The sequence below is a fragment of the Chiloscyllium punctatum genome, chromosome 6, assembly GCF_047496795.1.
Source record: "Chiloscyllium punctatum isolate Juve2018m chromosome 6, sChiPun1.3, whole genome shotgun sequence".
Classification (NCBI taxonomy): domain Eukaryota; kingdom Metazoa; phylum Chordata; class Chondrichthyes; order Orectolobiformes; family Hemiscylliidae; genus Chiloscyllium; species Chiloscyllium punctatum.
The window spans coordinates 56,519,549-56,528,127 of NC_092744.1; positions in this window are offsets into that span (position 1 = coordinate 56,519,549).

Sequence of the window (8,579 nt, forward strand, 5' to 3'; positions counted from 1 at the left end):
GTATAATTTCTACCCTGAGCACACTAACTGCAGGCATCCATCTTAAAACCAAGGCCATAAAGACAACAGCATAACTCATTGAATTCTACTGAACTCATAATGATCTGGGAGCATTTGTGGAGTGAGAAGCAGGGGTTACGGTTCAAGTTCATATCCTTTCATCAAAGCACTTGGGGTGGCACGGTGGCTCAGTGTATAGCACTACTGCCTCACAGTGCCAGGGACCTGGGTTTGATTCCAGCCTTGGGTGACTGTCTGTGTGGAGTTTGCATATTCTCCCTGTGTCTGCTTGGGTCTCCTACCACAGTCCAAAGATGTGCAGGTTAGGTGAGTTGATCGTGCTAAATTGTCCATAGAGTTAGGGGAAATGGGACTGGGTGGGTTGTACTTCGGAGGGTCAGTGTGGACTAGTTGGGTTGAAGGGTCTGCTTCCACACTGTAGGGAATCTAATGTAAACTTGTTTTTCAGAGTTCCAGCATCCATAGTATTTGGCATTTGCTACACAAATGTAAATTGTTGGGAGAATCATTTGTCAAAGGATCATTTTCTATACTTGCATCTTTCTTTAGCAATTGAACATTCTGACTAAAGTAAGAAAGGAATGTAAGGGTTCATTTCACTCTGGGTCTCCCAGAAGTTTAAACCCTGCAGTAACATTTGCATTCCCTCTCCCACTCAATGACTTGTGGTCTACCATTTAATATTTAAATCAACTGGTCCACACTTCTGATTGGGATCAACAGTCAATTTGATAACACATGGAATTCTCAGTTATGATTGTGACTGCATTACAAACTGCAACTCAAATTTTCAAGCCTTAGATGATGAGCAAAGATTGCCTTATATCTGCTCATGTAGGAATGCATAGGATTTGCTGTCAATCTTTCATATTTCTGCTGCATTTGAAAACACAGAATTGTATATATCACTGCAAGCAGATTTAAGCAGAGTTACAGTGGAAAAACAATGTTAATATCAAGTGATAGGAAGACTAAGTTGAGATGACAGAGTACACTAATGTACAAGATGCTCCTCAGCTATAAATTCTCATGTCTTTGCTCAGCAATTTCATCAACTAGCATGGAGATGTGAGACAAAAGTTAAGCATTTCTGTTTGATTAGATTATCAATTGGTTTCTTAATCATTAGCCACAACACACGGGTGGGTAAATATTGAGTTCTGTTGATCCTTTGTCGGGAACATTAAACATTTCAGTTGACAGAAACCAATTATTATACAGATGTAAATTATTGCATGTGTATTTATATAGATGCATATACTAGCTCTTGTCAGATAATAGACTTCAATATATTAGAGGACAATTCTAGACGTGTTCCACAAACTTTTTCTGTGCGTCAACATTGTGTAGGCCATTTTTACATTTAGAAGCGATAAAAACCTACGTCTTGCATTCTTTTTCAAGGCTTTAAAATAAGTTTGTTAATTTATCAGGCATGGATCAAAGAGCTTGGTGGTTTTGATAGACAGTCTCATTTAAGAATTGTGAAAAAAACGAACACAGGAGCATCTAGCGATAAGAAATGAGCCAGAGCAAATGATAGAAGTAAAAGAACAGGGAATATCTCAGCATTATCAACCACAGTACAATAAGGTTGAGAATAATAGAAATGGAAATAAAAATGACAAAAAAAACAAGGTAATAAATAAGTGAAAACCTACTTTTGAGTAATTGAGAAAAGAACTTGGGAAAATAGACAAAAATATAGACAAATAATGACAAAGAGCTCACAAAGGAAGCATTTAGAGTCCAGAAAAATAAATTTCACAAAATTGAATGAAATATTGTAATAAATATTGAATAAATAAATCCATAAAGAAAAAATATCAAGGTTAAGAGGTACATATTAGTAAATGGACAATAAGAGAAAACAAGAAGATTAGAAATTTTAGAAAAGGAAGGCAAAGAGGAGCGATCAAACAAAATTACCTAAACATAAAACAAAATAATACAATTTTTACAGCAATATAATTTAAAGACATGAAAATTTGGATGGGAATAAGGCCACTAAAGAATAAAAGGATAAAATCAAAACTAGTGATAGCAAAATGGCAGATGCATTATTTTATTTGCTTTTACAAAGAGAGAATACAGGATGAGATAATATCAGAGACCCATGGTAGGGATCATGGGTTTCAAAATTAGAGTGGAGATTTAGAGAGTATATTTGTATTGTGTGAGGTACCGATTCTGAAAATGTTAATGTTAGAGACTGCAGTAAGCCCCTCTTAATCTGATGATGTTCTAAGGACTTGATGGGGGGGAAAGGGAGATTATCTTAGGATCATGCTGGGGGAAGACCTATATCCACACAGGTTTCCAGTAGCCTTTGTCACAATATCAAACTTCCACATGCAACTTGTCTTGATTGCTATTCTGCAGTAAACAACGTCTTGTTTAGTACAAGAACCTTTCTCATCAGGATTCACTTATGATTTTCCTTTGCCATGATTAGCCAAGTAGGTTCTGAGATCAAGTCAAAGAGAAAGGATGATGGTAACAAACTACCTCAATCACAATCTTGCAGTGGTTGCCATCATAGTCCATTCAACAGTTTGACGCCTGGGAACAGCACCTAAGAAGGTTAGGGGCCTCTTGGGGAAAGTTAGGGTTTGTGTGCATGAACCGTTGGTTTGCTCAGGCAGGTGCATTGGGTGCAGCAAGTGGATGTTAACACACTGAGCTCTCAGATCTAGAAGGGCTTACTTCAATGTAGCTGTTGGATTCTCTTTGGCTTGGAAAACCCATTCATCCATAATTAATTTCAAAATGTTTAAAAACAATGTGACTTGCTGCAATCATTATAATACTTTCAATATTTTACAACATTTGAAGCAGACTGGTCACCTGCCCTTAAAGCTGGAAAAAAGAGGTCAGAAGCTGGTTAGTGTCAGGATTCTAACATTTCAAACTTTATTGCCTCTCCCCACCCACCTTGATTCAAGTTACACTGTATCACTCACTATAAATTGTGATATGTTAGAGTTTATGTTGCACACTAATGAATTATTTTCCTCTGTTAATTTTGTGCAAACTGAGTCACTGAGCACAAATGTAGAACATGATTTTCATAAAGCCATTTTCATAAGTGCAGCAGTAGGCTATTCAGCCCACTGAGTCTGTTCCGTCATTCAGTGAGATCATCATTGATCTGATAACCCTCAATTCCACTTTCCTGCCTTTTCCCCATAACCCTTGATTCCCTTATTGATTAAAAATCAGCCTTGAATATACATATCAACACAGTCTTGACAGCCCTCTGAGGTAACGAGTTGTAGATTCATCATCTTCTAAGAGAAAAAGTCCTTCTCTTCTTTGTCTTAAAAGGGCTGCTCCTTACTCTGAGAATATGTCTTCTGGTCCTATGTTCACCCACAAGGGGGAAAAAAATTCTCCTCATTTACCTTGTCAAGCCCCTAAGTATCTTATAAGTTTCAATAAAATCTCTTCTCATTCTTCTAAACTCTAATGAGTTCAAACTCAACCAAAATTGTCTGGTGTTGGCAACTTTTCTGAATTTTTCTGAAGTGGTCAATCACATTGTCATTGAACATGTTTATGTTCCTGTTGACCACTGCCTTGTTAGGATGCCACTTTTCAACAATGGCCTGTGTTTTAGACCACAAGAAGCACAGTTCCTTAATTCCAGCACTGGAAATGTTCCCACTAGCTCCCTCTTCCTCCTCTGAAGAAATTTCCTCTGCCACTTTTTCTTGCTGCATCTTGTGGAGGTGCTGAAGTTCTTCCATGGTGAGTTCATTCTTGTGATTCTCCATTAACTCCACCACATCCTCTTCACCCACCTCCAAGCCCATGGACTTGCCCAGAGACACAATAACAGGCACAACAGGTAGTTCTTCGAAGCCTTCAATGTCTCTCCCTGCAACACATTCAGGCCAGAGTTTCTTCCAGGCAGGGTTCATTGTCCTCAGAGACACTTCCCTCCATGCTTTGTCTATGATTCTTAAGCAATGGAGGATATTATAATGATCTTTCCAAAACTCTCTGAGGGTCAGTTCGGTCTCATTTGTCACCTCAAAGCATCTCTGGAATATAACCTTGGTGTACAGTTTTTTTTAAATTTGACATAACTTGCTGGTCCATGGGCTGGATGAGAGGAGTGGTATTGAGGGGCAAGAGCTTCACCTTGATAAAGCTATGTTCACCCACCAAATCTTCTTCCAAGCCTGGAAGATGAGCAGGAGCATTGTCCATCACAAGAAGAGCCTTCAGGGGTAGATTCTTTTCCTCAAGATAAGCTTTCACAGAAGGGGCAAACTCCTCATGAATCCACACAGTGAAGAACTGCCTGGTAACACATGCTTTCACGTTTGCCCTCCACATAACATTAAGCTTGCTCTTCATAACATTGTTCTTTTTGAACACACATGGATTCTCTGAGTGGTACACAATCAAAGGCTTTATCTTGCAGTCTCCATTAGCATTACCATAAACAAGAGAGTAAGCCTGTCTTTCATTGCCTTATGGCCTGGTAAAGACTTCTCTTCCTCAGTTATATAGATCCTCCTTGGCATCTTTTTCCAGAAGAGGCCTGTCTCATCACAATTGAACACCTGTTGTGCCACATACCCTTCAGTGTTCACAAACTCACTAAATTTCTTCAAAACATTTGCCGCTGTATCCACATTCGAATTAGCAGCCTCTCCATGCATAACAACACTGTGGATCCCAGTTCTTTTCTTAAAGTTTTCAAACCACCCCCTACTAGCCTTAAACACATCACTATCAGCACTACTTCCAGGCACGTCTTTTTTAAGGTCAGCATCCAGGAGCCTGGCTTTCTCACAAATTATGCCCTCAGAGATGGGATCAGCAACCAACTGTTTATCATTTATCCACACTAAGAGGAGTTTTTCCACCTCCTCTATAAATTTCGATCTCTCAGAGGTCAGAATCGGAACACTTTTTGCCACATCAGATGCTTTATCACTTCTTTATTTTTCAGAATTGTACACACAGTCGATTTCGACATCTCAAACATGGCAGCGAGATCAGACACATGCTTACCACTCTCATGCTTAGCGATAAGTTCTTTCTTCAACTCAATTCTCGTTCTCACGGACTTCCTCTTACTCTTATTTGCTTCTCTGCTCTTCTTGGGTGCCATGGTGAATGCACAAGGGTGATAATTTAAAAATCCAGCACAAATCAAGGTGAAAACACAAGGTAAACTAGTGATGGACACACGAGAGATGTTTTCACGACTACTTCCGGGGACGAACTGAACAAACAATGTGCGACCTGAACGGTACGTGGTGCTTGGATTCTGAAAATGTGTTCAAATTTTCTCAAAATAATTGTTCAGATTCCGATTTGTTTGGACAATAGGGCGTTCGGATTCCGGGGTCACCACTGTATATCATAACTATTGGCTCCCTTTTATTTATCTTGCTAAATTTGTCCAGCATGATTTTTTTGTTCATGAAATTTTGTTGATTCTTCTTGATTATAAGATGGATTTCTAAATGCTCTGCTGTTGCATCCATTATAAGAGGCAGGAAGATTTTCTAGTGACAAATGTGAAGCTAACTGGCCGAAAGTTACTTGTGTCTAGTCTCCTTCCCTTTCTGAATAAATTTTACATTGGCAGTTTTGTAATCCAATCTCAGGATTCTTGGAAGATTACTGTCAATGGACTGAATATCTCTGTAGTTAGTTCCGTTACAATTCTAGGATACAACTTATTATGTCCAAGGGCTTATCACCATTAGCCCCTTTAATGTCCATAGTACATTGTCAGCAGTGATATTCATTACTTTTATTTCCTACGCCAAATTCCCCCACTGCTTTTGCCCTTTAATTACTTAGTGTATAGAAATGATATTGGTATCCTCTGCTTATGGAGACAGAAAAAAGTATTTATTCAACTCCCTTTCCATTTCCTTGCTCCTCATTATAATTTTCAATTTTGTTCTCTAAGGGTGGAGAGTGTGGTTTTGGAAAAGCACAGCAGGTCAGGCAACATCTGAGGACTAGGAAAATCGACATTTTGGGCATAAGGCCTTCATCAGGAATGAATCTCGAAGGCCCAATGTTCACTATTGCTTCTCTTTTCCTTTTTATACATTTGAAGAAGCTCTTACATTTTTAAGTCAGCTGCAAGTTTGTCCTTACAGTTTATTTTCTACCTCATGTTTTACATTTTTTCCAGTCTTCTGGTTTACCACAGTTTGCTACATTTGATGATCTGTCTTTCAATTTGAATCCATGTTCCCAAAGGGATCTTTTACTCCAACATAATTTGTTAAATTTACCAAATTACACATGATCAAATTTAAAATAGCTTGATCCCTGTTAGATTCATTTCATAACATATTGTTCTAGGAAAGGATTCTGAAATATTTTATGAATTCCTTTTTGTGATTCCCTCTGCCAATTTGGTTTCCCAAATCTATTTGAAAATTAAAGTCACCCATAATTAATGTGCTGCCTTTTTTGCATTCTCTCATAATTTTGATTTATTCTCTGTTCCACAGGACAGCTATTCTTAGAGGTCTTATAGACTACTCCCACTCATCATACAGACTGACAACCAGGATCAGCTTTCCCCTTAAACAAAATAACACCACTAATTTTCTGTAAATTAGAGTGACCTAAAAGGATATGTAATTAATTAATTAATTTATATACAAAGTCCAAGCACCACTAAACATCACTTTGCCATCTGGTGGTCAATTTGAAGTTTACAAAAGGAGCAATTTTCCAAATGAAAACTCCTCTGTGATTACTTGTATTATTTTGCTTTCAAAATAATAGTTTATCATAAATATAAAATCTTAACAAAACAGGTGACAGGCTACCTAGATTTCATGCCTGAGTGTAACAAGTTCAGAGATATTTGTTACCACTGCAAATATATAGTGATTGTTCTGACCAGTGGTTCATTATTTTCATGAACCAGCAACACTTTCAAGTGTTTATCATTACTATGTTCTGTTAAATATGTGTAAACACTCAAGGAGTATTTTTCTCCAGATATTATGAAAAGTAACAATTTTGATTAAAATGTTAATGAAAAGATGGAACTGGAAGAAGTATTGTAATAAATACTGGTCTCCAGGATGAAACTGAACTTGTGCTTTAGCAATGTCTGACATCATATGACAAGGTGCCCCCTAATCATCCAAGGCACAAATTAAAATAAGGTAGTCAGGGTCCTTGTAATCTCTAGTTCTGCAGCCCAAAACTGTCCTTATTGTGCCAGGAGGTGGCCAATCCTTTTCGGAAATGACATGGGAAAATTGAAATGAATACAACACTCACTAGGACATGCATTTCTCAATTTGAGCTGAAGCACATTCTTAGAATATCAGGTCAGTTTGCTCTTTATTCTGGAAGCTGGTTTTATTTTATGCTGTGCTAGTTGCACAATGGGAGAACAGATGTTTAGAGATTGGAAAATTGACAAAATGTGCCTGAGGCATGCTTTTGTTCTAAATCTTGCAGCACAAGATTTCTAACCTGCTGCTGAAGTTTAAAACCCTCAAGGAAAGGAAAATCAAAAGGCTTGCATTTAGACACTGTGTTGCATAACCACAAGATGCCTCCAAGAACGTAACAGCCTCTGAAGCGGTTTTGAAGTCCAATCACTGTTATAATGCAAAGAAGCACAACTACCAAAATATACTCTACATAGCCTCACAAATCAGCAAGAAATGCTAATATCAGATCATCAGTTTTTCTTTCTAAGCAATTGAGTAATTTGAGATCAACAACAATTTTTATTAAGCAGTGTGAGTAGGAAGTGAGAGTGAGCTAATTGCTTTGTCAGAATGTGAAGCCTTGATGTTGTATGCATTATATGCTTGTGTTGTGCAATGATGATACCAACTTCTTATGTGTGTAACAATGTTAGTTCACAGTGCTTTAAAATATCTGCTCCATGCTACTGCTCTTGCCTTCAACAATATCTAGAGCTTATTAACTTTTCTCTGAGTCCACACCCAGGCTCATGCACTCAATAGTAAACAAACTCACATAATGACATATAGGGCTGCTGAACCATATATTTAGAAGATCAGCAAGTTCCAAGCCAAGGAATTGTGTAATGTGACAGGATTAATTAATGATCTCAGAGCTAAGGTCCCTGTAGGTAGCAGTAATTACAATATGTCTGCATTTTACTTCCAGTGTGAAAGGGTCTGAGACTAATATTTTAAATGTTAATAAGGGCGTTTGTGTTGCAGACGTTTCGTCCCCTGTCTAGGTGACATCCTCAGTGCTTGGGAGCCTCCTGTGAAGTGCTTCTGTGATCTTTCCTCCGGCATTTGTAGTGGTTTGAATCTGTCGCTTCTGGTTGTCGGTTCCAGCTGTCCGTTGCAGTGGCCGGTATATTGGTTCCAGATCGATGTGCTTATTGATTGAATCCGTGATTCACACAGATCTCTGTCTGTCACTGACTGCTTATTCTGTTTGGCATGCAAGTAGTTTTGCTTCATGATTGACACCTCATCTTCACGTGCACCTGGTGCTACACCCTGTATCCTCCATTGAACCAGGGTGATCCCCTGCCTTGACAGTAATCATTGAATGGGGGA